General features: G+C 41.7%; 1 long non-coding RNA gene across 2 annotated transcripts in view; it reads left to right on the forward strand.

The window, feature by feature from the left end:
* LOC141748389 (uncharacterized) overlaps positions 1-21,213 on the forward strand; it is a 38,416-nt gene that overhangs the window by 7,526 nt on the left and 9,677 nt on the right. The window contains exons 3-6 of one of the 2 annotated variants that reach the window (XR_012588979.1): positions 9,294-9,441; positions 10,338-10,407; positions 11,968-12,085; positions 12,701-20,713. This is a non-coding gene — a long non-coding RNA (uncharacterized LOC141748389). Of the gene's footprint in view, positions 1-9,293; positions 9,442-10,337; positions 10,408-11,967; positions 12,086-12,700; positions 20,714-21,213 lie in introns of those variants that run through there. The other variant, XR_012588980.1, reaches the window with a different exon arrangement.

Here is a 21,213-nt window from a genome sequence, read left to right on the forward strand (position 1 = left end):
GGCATCTGAAGTAGCTCCCCGAGTTGTTATTGCACAAAGCACAATACAAACATACATAAAATCCTGACCTAGACTTCAGCCGCTGACAGATCGCTCTTTGACTTCATGGGGCCAGGATTTCAGCTGACTTCTACTCCGGGGAGCTACACACAAACACACACAAATCTCGAGTATCTAATATGGCATTTTATGGTGAGATTCAGGTGGTCGGGTAGAAAACAGGCATACTCGGAATCTCCTCCCCTGTTGACAGTGATCAAATTCTGATGGTGCTTAAAATCACTTTATATCTCAGTTTTTAACGTTACAGTTTGCCTGGGCCCTGTTTTCCTGGGCATCCTCAGAGACATTTCTGTCTTGATAGACTCATTTCAAAGCAAAGCAGGGATGCGCCCAACGTGGCGCGTTAACTGAAAGGGCAACAGGAAGGGAAGAAGTTATGGTAATACTTCTGCTTTGTATTGAAATCATTATGGCCCAGGATGCTGAAGATACTTAGTGATCTCCTTTCTAGCCTAAATGCCAGGGGATGCCAGGGGACATCTGAATCTGTTGAGCAGTCAGTGGGTGGGTATGTGTCCTAACGGCCACACATGGGGGACCTTGTTTCTTGTGTGGTGTCTTTCTAGTCCGTTAGATTCCATGCGGAATGGAACAGCTTTGGCGAGAGGGAGTGGGCATTTGGCCTTGATCGAAAGTGTGTGTATGTAGCCCGTAACACTTGTAGCATTTCTTTCCATTACAAAGCATATGATTTATGAATAACTGCCCATTGTTTTTATGGCATCTTTTTTTTACCATCTAGCAGTCTTTTTCCTGTAGATCAATAAAATCCTTTGCACAGCAGGAGATTTTAATGTCTGCTTCATGACTGAGCATCAAGTGAAGCTGATAGGAGCAGAGGACAGCTTAGTCAGCTTTGGTAATCAACTCTGGCTTGAAATCTTGAAAACCGTGGGCAAAACCAGTTATTTGTGTGCTTATTTGCTCCGGAGTATTTTTGCTTTGCAACCACTACGCTGGTTAGCATTTGAGCTTTCTAACTAGAAATCTTGCTGTTGCTTTTGCAGATAGAAGTGTTTGGCTTCATTATTTCTAGCTGGTGATACCGGTGCACTTAGAATTATATAGGGATGAGATCATTCCTTTGCAGCTATTTGGCTATGAACTCGTCAGTGGTCCTGATCATCTCCAGTATAAGCATTGCAATACTTCCTTTTTTAGAGCCGTTGAGGTTTTCTGAAGCCTCTCTTTCCTTATGACAACTGCTTGTTTACTGTTGCTAATATTGGTTTTTTCCTGATACAAATACCTGCTCTTTTGACAGAACACTTGAACGTCAACAGCCTATGGGTCTTATTTTGCAGATCACAACTTGCACTGTATCTGCAGTGGAATTGCGCTCAAAAGCAGATGCATTGCACCCACAAATTTCTCCCCCAAAAAGCATTTTTCGTTGTTATTTTTTACCCTTTTTATCGTTAACTTTTGTATTCAGTATTATTAGTGTTTTGTACTGCCGGAACATCTAATAACATGAGTCATGGACCAAGCCGTCGTTGTTGTATTGTTACCTGGTGTTTTGCTTATCTGTTTCTTTATTCCGTAGAGTGCGAGTATACCTGTGAGAAAGTGGTCATATCGGTTTTGATCTATACCTTAAAAGCTTTTGTAATTTTAAGGTTTAGACCTAGAATTATAATTGTGGGGGATGCGATGCTGTATGCAGAAGCAGAATGATAGCACTTGCCAGGTAGTTTACAATGATGTACTAAGAATTTCACTATTTTTGAAACTGAACGTGGAGGTGAAAGATGTACCTATCTCTGAAAGATAGACGCAATTAGATTGACAACTTGTATGTCAGGCTTCTTGCTGGTGTCATTTAAAATAGCTGAAAGAGGGTGTTGCCACTTCCTTCCCCCATCCCCTGAAATGAGGCTTATACTGGAAACGCTGACAAGACCCTTATCTTTTTAGATGGCACCATGCACAGCTTTAAATACTGGTTATGAATGTTAATGTGTTATCTGAATGATATTTTTTCCACATGTAGGCAGCTCAGGATAGAGTCTCGGTAATAAATTTAACGAGTTCAGGGGGAAGACACAGTATGCTTATGTGAGTATTATAATGACTGGCATTTTTGCAAACAGCATATGATAAGTGGTGCAATTTTATTTTCAAAGTTTAATCAATAGAGAGCTCTTTGATATTGCCGTGTACTTTGCAAATAGATGCTTCCTTGGGATGACAGCAAAACAGCTTCTCTATCGTGGTGTGTTGATGCTTAGGTTTTAATCAATCTGCTTTAGTGATTGTCATAAATTTTGATATTCCGAAAAATAAATAGAAGCTATAAAATAATTACGCTTCAGGGTGGCATCCTGCTGCTGCTGGCCTGGGTCATCTGGCGTTACAAAGAGTTAAAAGGGTGCAAAGTCCATGACTGTCCCAAGCACAAGAGCATGGGCTGTGTACCATTTTATTCCCTTGTATTGTGATCCCATGCCAGCTGTTGCATAGGAGATGGATCTTTGGGGGCTTAAGAAGGACCTTATCAATGTATTGTGTTAGCTTTTGGGAGTCAATTTCCTCTCAAATAAGAGGAGTCAGAAATGACCTTCACCCCCACTACTGGGAGGCCACAGCATTACAGTAATTTTGATCCCCATGGGTGGGCAGACCGTGTGTGCATGGACATCCTGCTAGTCCAGAAGCCCTGGGATGGTTCCTTCAGGGCCCCAGCACCAGTACTGGTGCTGTTCAGGGAGGCTGAGAGGAGCAGAGCGTACCTCGCCTTCTCTGCGGCATTTCGAGCCAGCACAGAGGAGTTCAGAGAGGTGCCCGCTGGGTGAGCTTTGTTCTTGCTGAGCAGACGCCGATCGCCTCTGTCTCTTTTGCTCTTGAAAACAACAGTAGCTGTTGAAAGCTGAACTTCGAAAGATCATTTCGCAAACATTTGAAGGCTGGCCATGTCCATAAAGAGCTGTGGTGCCAGCCCAGCTTGTCCTCCATACTGCAGCAGCCTGCACAAATTCGTCCTGGCCCCACAAAACCAGTCCCAGGGAAGCCTGCTTGGAACAGATGGCATTAACGATATATTGGATGTGGCAGCGTAAGGACACACAGTATGAACTTGGAGATAACCTTTGGCAGGGAACTCTCTCTGTCTCTCTCATTCTTTCTGATAAAAATATAGTAACTGGTAGGCATTTGGGAAACAAGGAAGCTGGAGCATTTCAGGTGACTTGACCTGAATTTAACGGACTGCCACTAGCAGTGATGCAGAACCTTCAGAGATGTCAGTGGGAGATCTGTGCCTGGCACCGCTGCAGGGTATGACCCGCTCGGCATCGGGCTGGATCCTGATCTCAGCACAGAAATTCCTTTAGAGGCATGAGAGGCTACTCCAGGCTGACATCAGCATAAGGTCAGGGTTTCTGTGTGCTGTGCATATTAGATGAGCTGTTATAGACACCCATGAAAAAAATGGTCTTTGAAAATGTATTTATTTTTAACGCTTTTTAATTCCAGCAAGAAGATACTGTTTCAGCAGCCAAATACCGCAGCTTTAGCTGCAGTTCTGCTTATTTTCATACGGGCAAAAGATTCAAGAGAATGACCTAAAGAGCAAAGGGGGTTTTTATCCTTTTTATATAATTTTATTATGTGTTATATGTGGGGGGGGAGCTCTGCATATGTAAATATATACATATATGTATGTACATGTGTTTGTTCAAATAACGTGTGTTTTTCCTTTGCCGTCCCTAGCCAACATGAATTTCTGTGCTGCCTCCGTAAATATGCCGTAATGGCTGATTCTTTTGGATTCTTTGTGCTATCTTTGCTTATGCTGAATAGCAGCCGACACTTTAATTGGGATGACTGAGCCGAGTGCGTTTGCCTTTGGAATTGGACACTTTTCAGTGTGAACAGAGGGTACCACAGACTGACTGACTCTTCTGTCTTTATCCTCAATCAAAACTCCATTAAATCAGACCTGTAGTTTGTAGCAAGGGACATTCTCTGTTGCATTGAAATGCATGGGAAAGGCTGGAGACTCACAGCTTTTAAGGTTAATTAGATCCTGAAAAGAAAAATTAACTGAAGTTGTTTTCCTATCTTTTTTCCTATTTTTTAAGAGCCTTCTTAATTACCTTCATCTCTGTTGGTGTATTCATGTACACTTTACCCTTTATAGGAAAAATACCATGTACTTTTGAGTTTATTAAAAACCTTTTTGATAGACGGATTTTACTAATTCTTATTTTAAACTAAAATGAAGAAAGTGCTGGTGCATTGTGTTAAAATTTATGTGTCAGATCTTCCTATATATTAATATGAGCCAGGCAGTTAATCTTTATTTATGTTTAACTGAGCATTAATATTATTCACTGCTTAGGCACTAAATGAGAATTTGATTTTCAGTTGGCTACATCATGTTTGGAAAATAAAGGAAGGAATAGTTTGAGGCATGACCCTTCAAAAATTCTTTGGTGGAGGTGGGGGTTTCATTAGCGAAGTTTTTTTTCAGGGTCCCATTACGTACCTGCTGTGAAACCTACTGTTGGTTCAGAAAGGTAAATAATCTTCTTTTCAACTCTGTTTGGAAGGTTGCCTTTGTCTGCGTGAAAACATGCTTCTTGTATCGATATAGGAACAATAGTTAGGCAACCTGCCCATATGCCAGTAGAAAAATCACTCCTGTGCCCCCAAAGAGGGCTCTCCAACCCGTTTATCGCTGCCAGCAGAGCCAGTCCCCTTGCAGGAGACCATGCAAGGTTTGAGGCAGTAGAAAACTGTTGGCTGGAGTCAGCCTTATAACTTCTTTTGCATATATCCCCAAACTTCTTTCATCTTTGTGTGGCTGAAAATAGAGCTATTTTTCATGCTTACCCTTTTTCTGTCGGTATACATGAAGAATGGAATGCAATGTAGGAGGGAGACGTCATCTTGTTCTTTTATTCAATTTTACTTGAATTGATTTTGCAGATGAGGAAAGTTGCATTCGTAGTCCTCCTCCCCATTCCAGGTTTCCTTGTGTTAGGTTCACTTCCAGCCCTTTCCCCCACATCCCTTTAAAGAGTACCGTGTATTCGGTTCTCTAAACCTTAGCAATAGTCTGGGCATGAGGTGGCTTGAAGAAGTTCAAGAAAGGCACTGTAATTTCAGCAATCATATGGCTCTTCTCATTCTAATTAAGTTCCTTGCTCCATGTTAGATTAAAGCAGTTTTCCGTGGCTTCTTTACTATTGCTATACAACACACTTCAGTCATGAAAGAGCAGTGTTCTCGATGGATTGCAGGATTTTCTTCTTGATCCTTTTTTTTTTTGTTGTTCCTATGATCTCTTTCTTCTCATCTCAGCTCTAGGTTTTAGATCTGTTGTACTGAATGTAAAAAGCCTGGCAAGAACAGGACTGAACAGAGACTGACAAGATAGACTTCCCATCAATCATGTTACCAAAAGAAAGCAGTCAAACTGGAAGAGACACAGAGGAGGGACTGCTGTGGGAGTGCAAAGGAAAAATGGGGTGAACTCCATTTTAAGAGCCCGGTTTGGACATCCCAGGGGTTATCAGAAATAATCAAATGCCGGAACTGGGAGACATGTCAGTGTAAAACAGCGCTGCGATGCTGAGGTGAGGTGATATCTCCATGGTGCTTATGAGCCAGTGCGTGCTCCACTTTGCTTTGTTTCTTGGAATAGGTGGAGGATCTCTGCAGCATATGGCAGAAGGGCAGTCACAGAATTGTTCTCTCTTCTGTATATATATTGGGCTGTTGAAAACCAGGAGATATCAATGCTTCTTTTGTTCTACTCCTCCTAGTGGTACTGTGACCCAGTCTTCTGCCACGACTAAGCCCCATGTGCTCTCCTATTCAGGACCCTTGAAGCCACAGTGTGGTTATTCCCAGCTGGGCAAAGGCAAGTGAGCAGAAGCTGATGTAAGAGCACATCCCTGCATTTTTCTTGATATTCTAGTGCTCTATTTACGTGACCACCCTTAGGTGGTCCTCCAGAGCTAATAATCTTCTGGAGATACTGAATTAATGTCATACAGTCAATCAGGCTTAGCTTCAGAAATTATCTTGACCTCTACTAGAGCTGATAGTTTAACTTTTCCATTCTAGCCTATGTTTTGCAAGCACAGATTTGGTGTGCCAAAGAGGCAGACTGGAAGGCTCTTCTGAGCATCTAAGACTTCAGTCTCCTATACTGTGTTTTGATCAGCTTTGCGTTGGATCCTTAGAGTCCAATGCTAAGTCGCTACGAAAAGCTTGCAAACAGGGTCAATGCGTGATTCTGCTGCAGCGTTTCCTTCACACTCAGGCATTTCACACCTGATGTCATCTAAGAGTTCTTCAACAGAGCCTCATTTGACACATCCTCAGGCATCCAGGAGCATCGAGAAAGTTATTGATTTCAGCCAATTTACAGCGCACTCTCAATTCTTGTCATTCTTGTTTGCATAGCTGTGGGGTTCTGCCATGTCAGAGCAAATAGGCATCAGTTGACACGAACAGATACAAGCAGAATCACTGGGGGTACAAAGGCGTGAGGGGGGGATGTTCACAATTAACTAGTGGCTTTTAAAGGGAGCTGAGTCATGGATTCCCCCTGTGGCTTTGGAACTGCCAACAAAACAAAGTGCCGGGCTTATTTGACAGTTAATGCGGTACTACGGTTGGTACCAGTGCAGTGCCCAGGAACGTTGACTATGGCTCAGACGCCCCTTGCTCTAGACATGGGAAAACGCTGAGTAAGATAGTCATTGCCCTAAGTGTAACTACTGAGCGAAACAGAGATTCCTTGACAACATCAATATCAAAACAGCCTCCAAAGAGCACAAAACCAATCTCCTTTGTAATATGTACTTGTTTTTGCTGGTGTTGGAAAACAAATTGTTTGGATTCAATACAAGGGACTGTCTGATAATAAGTCACTTTTATACAGAGAAAAGTCAAGATTCTTTATGTAATCGCTCAGTGTCAGAAGAAAGCTATTTTACCAGAGCTTAGCGAGTTACAGATGTAAACCCATCCTTTTCTGGCATCTCCTGAAAGTAGTTTATTACCTTGCTAACAGGCAAAATGCCATCCAAGCAGATGAGCTGAGGTAGGCAGCCAAAATACCAGGACCGGGTTCAGCAAGTGTGTTTGCGGAGGTCGAAGCTCCTGGAAGGCAGAGTAACAGAGGTACTGCGTCCTGAGCTTCTGGGGCTGCCACCTGCTAATTGGGTAGACTGTTTCTGCCTTAGTGCTGATCAGAGTTAATGCCCGAAATCAAAAGTAAGCTCAATAAAGATAAATTTGCAGCATGAGAGAATTCATCGTGTAATCGAGAGGTACTGCAATAGGGTATAAGCCAAGCGTTGGTATTATGTAGGTGTGTGTAAGAGTGTAGTGAGGCAAGGTCCTGAGGCATTCACGGAATCTGAACAGTTTGCCATACAGTTTAAAGAAAATTAAGGGTCCTAATTTCTGTTTGAAGTTATAGGCTATATAGAGCAGAGGAGGGAAGACTCCTGCAGCTAAATTGCATCCTTGCGAGCTATTCCAAATATATTAAAATTCCTCCCTCAAATTCTCTAGAAATGGTCCCACGTCCCTAGAACATACCACAGGACTTTCTGATTGCTGCATGATCTTTTCAGAGATGCTGAGGGAATTCGCGTATCACCATAATGTCACGTAAAGACTTTCCTATACTGAGGCAAAACTGGCTCTGCCTGCTGTCCTCTGTGATATAGAGGACTCTGGCTGTAAGAAAACCAGAGAAATTCCTGCCACAGAGGTAGGAATGGGGGAACAGTGCTGGGAATACTGCTCTTTTCCATTAAGCTTCAGCCTCGTCTTTCATCACCAGTGAAAATTTGTTGCCTTACAGCTGAGTACCACTTATCTCTATCCTGAAGGCCTCCTTCACTCAATAAGGGTGAGAACTTATGTAAAAGCTGCTGAAACACCTATGTAATTTTTCCTTTTATAATAGTCAGCGAAGTTTTTCCAATCCCCTTTTTATTCAGACACTTTGGGATATATGGCAGGTGAAGGCTTTTGAAATAGAGTGCAATCTAACCTGGAAACATGGGGGAGCTTTATTTAAAGCAGGTGTATGCACACATACCTCCTACGAATACAGCCTCCTTTTTGCCCATATGAAAAAACACTCTTTCCCAGAATTTGCAGCCGCTGCGTCCTGTGTGCGTGCCTTACACATTCAGGGCATCAAACTGTGATCAGCAGGATAAGGCCGGAGAGGCCAGAAACTGTTGCTTTCTGCTGCAGAACATCCTGGCAGGATGTAAAAACAACAAAGCAAGCCTCTTGGAGACTGCTGAGGAGGTCTGTGCTGTACAGGTAGCGCGCACCGTCCTCTGAAAGGCAGCAGCATGCTTACACAGAGGATGAGCCACCTTTTAAGGTGGAGAGAGCCAAGCTAGGATCTACGAAGACCATTTTGTGGTGTGTGTGTGTTCTGCTACTTCATTAGCAATACTCGATGTAGCTTCAGCGCTCTGACCCTTGATGACCTGCAAGCATGAAGCTTCTTCCAGTTGCTTGCCTCATCTACTTCTTGATCAGGTGGCCTCTAGTCCTGACCCATAAGCTGTCAGCTGGCTCATCTGTCCCAAGGCACAGCCCCAGGCACCCCAGCTACTCTTTCACATCAAGGGCAGCTCTCCCTCCTCGCCGTCCCGACCCGTCCTTCCTGAAGAGCTGGATCCATCCATGGCAGCTCTCCATGGCAGCTGACTGTCCCTTCCTTCCCCCCAGAGCTAGTGCACTGCATCGCTGTGATCCCAGTGAGATCCCAGCCCAGCCCAGGACCTCTAACACCTCCTGTTTGTCCCCACGCTGTATGCCGTAGTGTACAGGCACTTACTGGGGACCATTATGGACCACTATGAACCAGCACTAAGGCATTACATCCTGCCCAGGAGACTCTTGCCCGAGTAGGGCAGGTGCAATGGAGACCTACCAGCCCCATAAAGACTTTTTTTTTAACTTGCACAGCGCTTTCCAGTCCTAACAAACCACTTGACATTGAGGGGCAGATATCTCACCGACGGCTCAGAGACCCCTGCGCGGCACCTCAGTTACAACATGCTGCGTTCAGGTGGCTGTGTGAGCCGAGCTGCCTTGTGGTGGTGTTTCCCAGGTGTGCCGTGTACACAGTGTTTAACAAGACCATGACCTGAGCCCTCCGCGTAGCACTCATTAGCAGCGGGCGCAGCCCCTGGCGCTGGATGGTGCATACTAACTACTTGTTTTCGTCGTTCCAGGGCATGGGAACTGCCTCCACAAGTGCCAGCATCCTCAGCCTTTCCTCGTATGGCATTTGGAGCCTGCCCTGCAGCAGCTTCGCCCGACATGCTGGCTGCCAGCGCTCGGGGCTCCGGGGCAGCCCACAAGGGACCTGCAGAGGTTTGGGTAGGTTACAGGTGATCACATTTACCAGGGAAAAAAAAAAGGAAGCCATCATTTGTTCAGAAGACTGCATTCAGGATTGGTGATAAGTAAGATTTTGCCTTTTTTTTTTCTTTCTTAGTGTGCAGATATCTTTTTCATAACTTCTCTTTTGCCTTGAGGCGAGACAGGCTGTCCACTGCGCTGCAGTGTGATGCTGTGGAGCTGGCAGCCTTTCTTTTTTCACAGCCCCACGCTAAATGCAGGGCAAACAGGCAGGAAAAAAAAAAATATCTGAAAAGGGAGACAGTCGTGCCATTCTGTTTTCCCTCCCCCCATTTTCTTCCTGCTCTTTTCCCCAGGTCTTTTACCCCAGTAAAAATGCAGGTAAAACCCTCCGAGTCTCAACTAGCAAAATCAAGAGAGCCGCAGGCTCGGTCAGTACATATCGGCTCTAATTTCTTTTTTATCATCTCGCCTCATAATCCAGTCAAGTCTTCCATGTTTTCTGCTCCATTCTTTGGGTCAAGAAGACACTGGTTAATAGCCAATTATTTCATACCCTAAGGAAGTTTTGGGAAAACAGTTCCTGGGAAGAGTCAACGTGTTTCAGGAAATAAGACTAATATTCAGTAGGTGAGATGTTTCCCTTTGCTCTCCTTCGTAATACTGTCCCATCCCAGCACAGGCTGAATTTGTAGCTGTGGTAGGTATGGTTCACATAGAGCATAATAGTTTCCTTGAGTTTTTTTTTTTATTTCTTCACAAAAAATGAAGGTTTAGCCAGGGCATCATGGCAAAATTCCAGTTAGGTAATTAAATTCTGCTTACTGAAAATTCCCCTTTTAAAACCTGTCCCAGAATACAATCTGCATTTCCTGTGAGCACTTTAAAAGGGCTGATTAATTTTAACTTCACAGCTATCCGAATTCTGAAGCCTGCTGAAATTATCCTCGGCTGCCTAAACCAGAACGTGCAGTTCTACCCGAGGTATCTAAAGCTACGTTTTACATGCTTAATTGTTGTTGTCTGAATTCTTGTTTAGATACAATTCACATCGACTCAGCCTGTTTACCAACGAGGTCAGATTCTGCTGACTAGCAGGAGTAAACACAATTATTTGCACGTGAAAAGCAAGCACCATTTAAAGCTGTATTTTTGTTAACATGTAGAGTAGACCATGAACAAACTCAATTTGTGCATCGAGGGCCATTTGGCGTGTGCAAAAATACAATAGTGGAAAAAAAAAAAAAAAACAGGCTGAAAGATAACCTGCGGTGTGCGGTCTGGAAAAACCAATCCAGAACAGATGATCCGCGGTATAAATTACTGCGATTTATTTATTTATTTATTTTTATTTACTTGTGCTGCTTTAATTTATTAGTGTTTATTCATTTGATAGATTGCATTTAATTTCGGTATGAGAGCTTCAGGATGAGCGTTTGATGCTAATGGTTGGAATTTATTCCCGGGCAGCAAGCCAACGTGCCACGGCCGTGTTCCACTCGTGCCCTCCAAGCTGTATTTAAGTGGCCTTCTGCTGCCCTTGGGGTATGTTGTACCCAGGAAGCTTAAAGCCGAGGCAGGCCTGCAGCCTGCTCGCTGGAGCGAGGGAAAGATGGCTCTCCCTCTCTTCTCTTCTCCTCAGCAAGAAAAGCAAATAATTGGATTACTGGCCCCTCGATTGTGCTCAGCACAAATGGTTCAAAAGCCTGTTGTCCTGGACCTCTGAGATGAGACGTAAATTGATAAAGAGAACAAATGTGTCGAATTGGTCTAATATGTCAGTTTAGGCCTGAGTAAGTGGAATGGCTATGACTGCTCTTAACAGCTAAGTATATGTAAGACATCTGCTGCTAGACTGGCCACCTGAAAAAAAAAACAAACCAACAATAACAGTAAAAAGGCCCACCCACAGGAGACTAATAGATGCATAAACGAATGCAGGTTTTCCTTCCTTGCTTATTTTTATCTCTGGAATAGAAAATCAAAGCAAACAGGTCAATCCATTGCAGGGTTAAAATTAAAATTACCTAAGGATATATGCAGCACATGAAATATTGGGGCTGATAGAGTAGGACCTGACTGCTTTGTTCTACTTATACCTTCACATGCATTGACTTGAACTTTGAATTTTCTACTCTGTCATTTTTTGTTACTTGCATATATGTTTCATGTATTATTTAGGGCTAAATTCTATTTGTTACATTGTGGTTTTAAGACATAACATCAGCTAAAACTGGGAGAAGCATCCTAACAGATTTTAGACTACTTTATTGTTGTCGCTATTCTACATATTCACACGTGCATGTCATGATCCAAAATATTTTGGGGCAAATCATTCAATTGTGCAAAATAAATGAGTCCATGTGAAAGTGTAGCTGAGTATAAAGCTGGGTATAAAGCATAAATCCCTATACTTTACACAGTGGAGAAAACTTATTTAACAGCCAAGGATTTGACGCTTACATTTTATGTTAGTCTGGTTTCTCTACATGTTTCTTGTTAAAAGTGTTATCTTACTGTCCTTTTGTATTCATGTGTCTGCAGAGCAATAAATAGCTATTGAACTGAGGCCGTCATCACGATCGTGTCTGCGTTTATGTCACTCCACAGCTCTGATGAATGCAGTCTGTACAGGGAGCAGAGGGCTGTAACCTTGGATGATGTAAGTTGGTAGCTCCTGTGTCGAAGTGAATTTTTTGCTGGCCAAATACCTGAGTAGAAATTCTAATGACTTGGGTCTAGAATAGAGCCTCCAAAACTGACTAATAAAATACACATTAAATTAGAAGCTGAGGTATGTTTTTGCAGCTTGTTGAGATTCTGGCACATATTTGTATTAATAAGATAATAAATGCATAATGGATGTGACAGTTACCCACCTGAACATTTTCAAGTTAAAAAAAGACCGATAGACAACGCATTCCATTAGTTCTCTCTTTTACAACTAATAAACTTCCAGTTCATTAAGTTATTACATGCCATTCCTCATCTCACAAATAGAACCCATAATTCAGTTTTTCCCAGAGCTGCACATTCTTTAAGTCTACAGACTAAATTACCAGAGCACATTTTGTCAATAACGCTTCTGTTTGGTGGGGGAAGGAGGGGGCAGTTAAGTAAAGTAATACGAAGTGCAAGCCATTTTTTGTGTCAGAGGTCATTTATTTGCTTCAATATTGCTTTTATTCTATTTATATGTTCGCTAAACGATGATTATTAGGTCAGGCCCATGGTTAATCACTGCATTACATTTAAAATGTTTTACATTTTGTTGCAGACTCTTACACTTGCGAATCTTTAGAGTTATCTTGAACAGTAAGCTGTCCTTCTGCAATGAATCCCTGACAATCTATTAGTTCAGCCGTGCATTTACTGAAAAATAAATGCTTTCTTCTGTGAGCAGTGGGAAAGCCACAGCGGCAAACAAAAATCATCCATATTCTGCAGTCCTAAACCAAAAGACTTGTCGCTTCCTGAGCCAGAATTGCCCAGCGCAGATGCAGGCAGCCAGTGAAACCTTCTGCATGGGAAGTTATATGGGACTAATTTGTGTCCTACACCAAGTTTCCAACACTGCTCTTCTCACCGGGGCTTGAAGTGGGATTACTGTGCTCTCTGTTGAGTATAATATATAGTATCTATTTGTAAAAAATACAACCTAGTGATAAAATGCTCGCCTAGAGAGTGAGATAGAGTGGTCTGGGCTCTTCACAGCTTGCAGTGATTTAAAACCACTTCTGCAGTCCAGAAAAACTGGCGATTGTGATGGGGGGAAAAATGCAGTCTACCCTTTGCTCTGTCAGCTCCGGCGTTTAGGTGGATGCTCAGATAAGGTCCCAATAGGTTGTAACTAACCTCCCCCAGGAGACAGCACTCTGCGAGGAGGGAGGCGAGGGCGAGAGCCGGGAGGGGGAGCAGGACAAAGGGGCCGTGCTGCAGCGTGTTTAGCCCTGTTTGGGGGCTAGCGGGGGAGACCCTGGAAAGCATTGCACTGCCTTCCTTGTGGGGGAGTTGCTATAACCCTGGGAAGGCTCGGAGCCTGCCTTCTTCCCACGTCTCAACCTCTTCAGATTAAAACCTGCGTGCTTTTTTCCTTTCAGTGGAAATTAACAGCTGTGAGCAGGCATAAATTTTTGGCAGAGGGAGAAGGCGGCATTCCCTACCCCAGACTGCCCCAGGGGGGATATGGTTCAATTTGCTGCAAGCATGCAAGCTGCAATTAGCATCACCTGTATAGGGGAATAGTCAGTGTTAGGAGAGGAATGAAAAATATTAGCACTGAACAGGAATATTCAAGCCTGGACACTACTGGGGGGTGTGTGTGTGAATAAAGTTTTAGCTGGTCCGGATCTGTCCAAAACACTATCACATTGTATTACAGTACTTAATATCAGCTAGTACTTCTCATTAAATTTGCAGCTAACAAACACAGAGGTGATTGTTGTCAACTGAAGAAATAACGGTGTCATCGGAAAGCACTTTTTTAAAATGAAGAGCTGTAAAATGGTGCTATGACAACAATATAATGGGGTTACTGTTCATGGCAATTACAGACTCTGAATAATAAATGAGAGAAAAATGGAAAATATAATGTTTTTTAAAAAATGGAAAACGTAATGAATGAAAGGGGAGCAAAAAGTTTCTAACCGATCCTTTTCCCAGAGATCACTCAGAGCAGATCTCATGCAGAACAACCTATCTTGGATGAAGATGCAATTAGCGTATGTTCAGTCTCTGCAACAGTCCCTCACAGCTACAGCAGCGTATACGTCTGTAGATCCATATTGTTGCTTGCTCTTGGGCTTATCTCCATCCGGGCTTGAAACCCCACTCAGAATATGTCCTGACTTCACAGTATGGAAATCATGCTGCCTCGCCTATATTGTTGCCTTAAGCTAACCTCTGAAATGACGGCTCTCTAGACCGTCCTGGAAGTGAGTCGATAATGCTTTTGCCTTATCAAAGCATTTCTAAAATCAGATTTATCTAGATAGCTAGATAGTGAAATATTCAGTATTCTAATGGAGTTTCATAATCTATTGTCACTCTCTACTGTGACTGTAGCCTATGTAATTTAATTAGCCATTTATAACTGTAGTACATAATATATTGTCATGGTTTAACCTCAGACAGCAACTAAGCACCCCACAGCCACTCGCTCACTCCCACCCCCAGTGGGATGGGGGAGAGAATCAGAAAAGTGAGAAAACCTGTGGGTTGAGCTAAAGACAGTTTAATAGGTAGAGCAAAAGCCGCGTGTGCAAGCAAAGCAAAACAAGGAATTCATTCACCACTTCCCATCAGCAGGCAGGTGTTCAGCCACCTCCAGGAAAGCAGGGCTCCATACACATAATGGTTACTTGGGAAGACAAACTCCGTAACTCCAGACATCGCCCCCTTCCTTATTAGTAACTGCTGGCAGCTGGAGTCTAGCCTCCAATCTTCTAGCAAAGAGTAACTTCATTTACCTGAGCTGACCCCTCCTGAGAGGCCCTTACGCTGAATTTATCCAGTACTTCTGAGCTCTTGCTTTATGTTAAAAAAAAAAAAAAAAAAAAGAACTTATTACCTCTAAGCTTGTTGCTTTTTTATCAGGGAAAGTTTTAATGAGAAAGTTTAACTTATCAATGTTAAGGTTTCTACTAATTATGTGAAAAGCGTTTTTTTTTTCTCCAGCAGTTTCTGTTATCTGGTACTCCTGAACTAGCGGGTAGCATCCACGAATAGTGTTATACTGCTTTAGTCTTTAAAAAAAAAATAATTAAGAAGTTATTGACTACTATAGCATTTATATTCATGGGCACAGTTAAAACAGACACTTAAGAGCTGCATGTTGTTTCCGTAGTTCCAGAATTGGAATAGCTCAGCCTTTCTGCTATAGCATATGCTGTTTCAGTAGCAAGACAATTTATGATTCAAAATAATACACTTGACAACAGAAGTGATCGGTCTAGGTCACATCTAGTAACTTAAGCATGTATTCTTGCTCGTTGTTACAAAAAAAACCCCAAAGCTAATTAAGACCTCGGCATTCATTCCTGGCATGCCGTCTGTTTTCACATGCTGGCTGTTTTTATTTTACGGGCCCATCATGAGCTGATATGGTAGTCACTTTTTTTTCCTACTGAGTGAGTAAATTACAAATCCTGGAGCAGGGCTCCGTACGCTGTAATTCTTGCCCATAAGACCTATGAGATATGTTCAAACTGAATGATCCACTACTCGGAGGAGTGATGGCTTCTTTTATAGGCCTCTTGTTCTTGTAGACAATAAACCACCGATACAGACTATGAAGACAAGGACATGTTCACCATATTTTGGTCTTTTCCTGAGTCGGGCACGTACTTTTGTCTGCGCTGTGCAACTCCTCACGCCTTCAGGACCAACTAAGTCCTGTCACTAGTAGTGGTATTTTTTCGCCAGTCTATGCTTTGAATATTAAAACTCTGATAATTTCTGGTAACGTTTGTGCCTCTCTTTAAGGCAAATATAAATATGTATTTCATACTCAAACCCTTTTTAAAAGAGGTTATTGTTCCTCCTCATATTCATCTGCCCAGAAAATGTTTTTCTTCCTCCAGACAGACTCTACCTCCTATTTCCTCAGTCACCTTGTAAATGTAGAGCATTACCGTACAGAGAAAGCGCAGCTTTTTCACTGACTCTATGACTTTGACAATTGCACTTACTGTAATTTTTCTTCTCTCCTGTCCATCTGGAAAGATCCAGCAATGTTATTTTATCCATTATGTGACCTTCTTGCTTGGCATTCCTTTGTATTTGCTCTAAAGCCAGGCAGGAAGAATTGAACAAGGCAGGGATGCGTGGGAAAGGAGAGGCCAGGATTGTTACAGGTAGAGCACAAAGCAGGCGAGTCTGGGAAGTTCTGGTCTGTGACGCCGCGTTGAGCACCCTTGCATTGCATGCCTGTCCGAAGGCTAAAGGATAACACACACGCTCATGACTTCTTCATGACTAAAATTATCTTTCATTCATAAAAGCAAGGTGAGGTACGACATTTTTTTTATACTCGTGTTGGATATTATGATTGCAAAACCCCCACCCTCAATACCACCAGCCCCCGCCACAGGCTTCACCGGGTTTCTACTACTGAGTAGTATGCTTTATAATTTTGTGTGGCAAACTGTTTTCACGTATTTAAATATAACGTCTGTCTAGGTACTGATTTTATTTTCCTGTTTAATTTATTCTCCAGATTCTCTGGCTTTCAGTCAATGCACTGGATGATTGAATTATTATCCCAATAATGAGGTTTGACACAATCTATGCCAGTTACCTATGTGACCTGCTAAGTAGGTTAATTGGCAACCCTGAATAATTATCAGCCGCCTCATCTTGCTGACTGAGGGTTGACAATAAATGAAACATAAAGATTCTGAAAAAGACACACAGTTTTCCATTTCAACTTCTGAATTGTTCCAAGGAAACCTTTTAACTAGTAGCTTATTCATAAAATGCAGCAATTAAAAAAATATCTTGTGAACATTTTGGTCATATAAAAATATAGATGCTTGCTCTTCTGCATCATCATGCCTTCCTAGGAGAAAAATCTGTGGCATATTAGATAAACAGGTCCCTCTATTCTGCAAATTGCTCGTATGAGTGAATTGTATCCTCAGAGAGCAAGCTCAGAAGCAAGGAAGATTCAAGAAGTCCAAGTGATATTTGTGGTGGCATTGCAAGGATCACGTTTTAATGCTTTTTTTGTGAAATCTTGCGAACTAGAAATTAACTTTATTGTTCAATGAAAGCTGTGGTTCTTCTATTCCCATTTCTCAGGAAATAGTCAAGAAAAATAAATATTATGCTACCTGGTGACACTGATATGTATTATAGATCTATTTATCTTTTCTACCTTGCTCCTTTCTGAAAAGCCAAAATGATATTTCTTTCTGCCCTAGAAAACAGAAGATTGGAACTTAGAGAGGAAGCTGAATGGACTCCTAGGGATGAGAAGGTGGGGAAAAATATGTAAGATATAAACTTGTGGTCTTTTCACAAGCTAATCAGCCCAAATTAGTGGTTCAGAACCACAGACTTAGGCAGACTTCTCCCAAAGTCAGTCCTCTGCCCTGGCCAGAAATCCCACCAAAACTTGGGGCAGGAAGAACAATCAAAGAATCCATTTCTTGTTATCAGCAGTTAATGACTGCAACATAAAGTGTCTTCACAGACACACTTTGGAGAGCCCTGCTTGTGCTCCCAGCCTGCGAGGAAGAGCTGCTCTGCATACATTTCCAGGTGGAAAATGTTTCCATTTCTAAGCACATGCTGTAATGGAAAGCAGAGCGTGTACTTTCCTGCGTCCGGAACAAGGACTCTGCACGTAGATACCCATTCCAAAGCCATTGGATCTTTCAGTTAGTCGGTTTATGAGCTTTGGAGTGGGGCGATACAATTCAAGAGAGGATCCCAGCTACGATGAAATCACTTAAACCTGAGCCTTAGCAAGTGAGCAGAGCTCAGATTTTGAGAGCGCCCCACACGTTAAAACCAAACATACGCTCAAGTGCTTTACTGGTTCATGGCCACATTGAATGAACACCTACAATGACCTAAACGGATTTACTCCCCAACAAATTTACCCGTTCCTTTCCTCCTACCTACACATACATTTGCACCTCAGCTAACCACTTATGTCTCTATTTCCTACATTCTACTTTTATTGAAAACGTTATGGCTTGCTTAATTTCCCCTAAGCATGGCTTTAATTCCCTCTTAATTTCCTCTATGATTCATCAACAGGGCTTTTTTACCCCTACCCAAAGAATTTCAATTTTACTGAACAAATTTAATCAAAGCAAAATTGTTAATCAAAGCAAAATTTAAGCAAAGCAAAACAAAAAGAAAGGCTTATTAAAGAAGCGAAGCTGTGCTGTCTCTTTGTGCTCCTTCATCTTGCCTCTCTCCCCATGAAAAGATGAAGGAGGTGCTGAAGATGCACATCAGGTGAAACTACTGTCTACAAATGGCAAAAATAATATCTTTCACCGCTCTGCCTGTGGATTTTTTTTGCTGATATGTGGTCCTGATGTCTAAAATTATAGGCATTTAGATGTCAGGTAGCAGGAGAGAAAAGAAAAAAAGAAGAGGTATTATAGTAAAATAGCAAAGAACCAATGTCTTAGCGATAGTTGTAAGGGTTTTTATTCCTTAAAAATAGCATGGCTTTGTAAAGTTTTTATCATACCTGGTAGAAAATTAAGGGCTGCTGATATTTTGCAACTCGTTGCTTGTTGATTACATAAGTGTTTTTGAATGAAAGAGCACTGTAAGGTTCCGTCAGAAGCTAAGCTGACATGACTTCTGCCTTTCCTTTTTGTTACGATAGTCAATAGCTTAGTTGTAAGGAATATAATTGCTCTTTGTGACTGTATTAGACGTTCTTTTGGGAGAGCTAGCTAAAATTTGAGAACAGAAAAGCATTTCTGGAAAAAAAAAAAAAAACAACAACCCAGCATGCCAGACAAATCAATAATAAGTGGACGGAGCTGAATCTGAGACTTTTGGGTTGGGTTAGAACCTAAATCAAGACAGTATTGACTCTATAAAGCCTGGATTTTTAGGGGTGGCTATATCAAAATCATTATTGCCTACTTGCTTTATTTGAAATCTTCCATGCATTTGTGCAAGCAGATCCATTCTGCAATTATATTTCTTTTCTTGAGATAAAGTCTTCTATTTGGTATGTGTAAATTAACAAAAGGTGAATTGTATGTGATATCTCTCTACTAATGACATTTGCAAAGGAAATGAAATATCTATACAAAGTCTTCAATGCATAAATTATGTACAACTTATATATATAAATTCTTTACAAGCTGTTCACCATTACCTCAGAAATGATTGTTTTATTTTCTGGAAAAAGGATACAAGCATACATTGATCATCAGAATGTGAAAGCATAAACCGTGGGCATTAATGATTTAATACTTTGCCTTTAGGCAGTTTCCCACCCAAGATCTTCTTACTGTATCCAATACATCCAATACTACATTATTGAAACGTACCACACCTTTGTGAGAGGTAGATGTTTGTATACCTATATTGCAGATAAAGCTGCAAGAGCAAATGCGAATTTTACCTGTCTGTGCCCTGAGTTAGGCATGAATCTTGTGATCCTGTGCTTGGCAAAGCACTTGGACTGATCCTGACTGTTAGGAAAGCTCAGTGGGGCTTAGTACCTTAGGCACAGTTACATGGTTCCTGTTCAGAACCAGTTTGTGCTGGCCATTTCAGAGCGTGCGTAGGGAAAGCCTGTCTCTTTGTGCACCTGCCTATGTAGATGTGCTTTAAATAAATTTGGAAATGAGATTTCTCTGTCTTTGAACATTTAGGGTGGAGATAATGCAGTATTAGCTTGCTATAAAGCCACTGAAAAATCTGAACCTGGTCTCCAGAGTTAAACCATTGAGCACTCCATCCTCAGGTCCCTGTCTTCTGCAGGTTTTAGAATGAAAAAGCATTGCTATTATTTTGATTAACTGTTTTGTAGAGCAAAACCACTGCATTCCCAGTAAAGTCATTATGCTAGAAAAATGTATCTACCACAGGTAGCATTTTCTAACTCCTAATGCTTCTAATTTTTGCTTGTGCTACCAGTCTTTCCTGACCTATCTCATAAGTACTCTGTGCGTGGTATTTATGAGATAATATCCAGGTATGATGTTTAATCTCTTAGCAGGAAAGAAAAAACACGATGCACTTACTCAGCAATTCCTTGTGAATAGTGCTTTGACGGTCTGATTTCCATCCCTTGATATGACCAAATTATTACTTCAGCAAAACCGGTATCCTGCAGTGCCAACACACACAGCTGAAGTGATAATAATGGTTTGTTTTACACATACATATGCACATCCTCCAAATTACATTCCTAAGAATAGAGGTTAGAAAACCTATTTGATAACATGAGGGTGAAAGGGGTTTTTTTGTACAATCAATAAACACATGCTGTTTGATGCTTAGTATTGATTGCATCTGCTTCTACAGAAGATGATGTATATTTAAGTGTATAAAATAATTATGTTAAATACTAGCCCTGTGTTTTGAATAGAATAAAATAAAAGTTCTGAGTTAATAGATGTGTTTTCCATTATTTTTTGGTACATTTTCACATCTCAGAGTTTAACAACAAAATGCTTCCTGAGTTAGAAGAAATAAATTCCCCCTTCTGGGTAAAACATTCCCTATAGAACTGGTGAAATTCAAGGTTTAAATTTGTATGCATTGTAAAATATGGTTCATTGCAGCGTAATAAAATGTTTAACGAAAGATAGGTAGAATACACGAATGCTTGAGGGACTGGAGACTACCTCAGTAACGTGTGCTTCTCATGGTTTAGGTTAAGTTGTAAAGGTAGAAAAAAATTAAGTTGTTTATAGATATATAATTATGAAGTTCAATAATGAAACATTCACTGCTGCTAGAGGAGGTCAGAAATGTAGTGACTACATCTTTTCCTGATGGATTGCTTTATAAACATTTCTGAGAGTATGTCATATCATGGGATGTTCATAAAACTCCCTTCATAAAGAAAAACTGCATGGGCGGTCGCCCCCGTTTCCCTACAGCTTGCCCTCTAAGACGGAAATTTGCTGAAGGGAAAGTTCAATACGAAGGTAGATTTGGTGTCTGAGTCCCACAGAGCAAGGGGCTCTTTGGCTCCCCGCAGCCTCCTCAGCCCCACACTGGAGACAAGTTACTGCGCCTGCGCGGTCCCCACCTTTTGTGGGGCCACTTTTATGAGGCAGATCAATGGATTGATCC

Source organism: Larus michahellis, chromosome 9, assembly GCF_964199755.1.
Source record: "Larus michahellis chromosome 9, bLarMic1.1, whole genome shotgun sequence".
In the NCBI taxonomy this organism is placed as follows: domain Eukaryota; kingdom Metazoa; phylum Chordata; class Aves; order Charadriiformes; family Laridae; genus Larus; species Larus michahellis.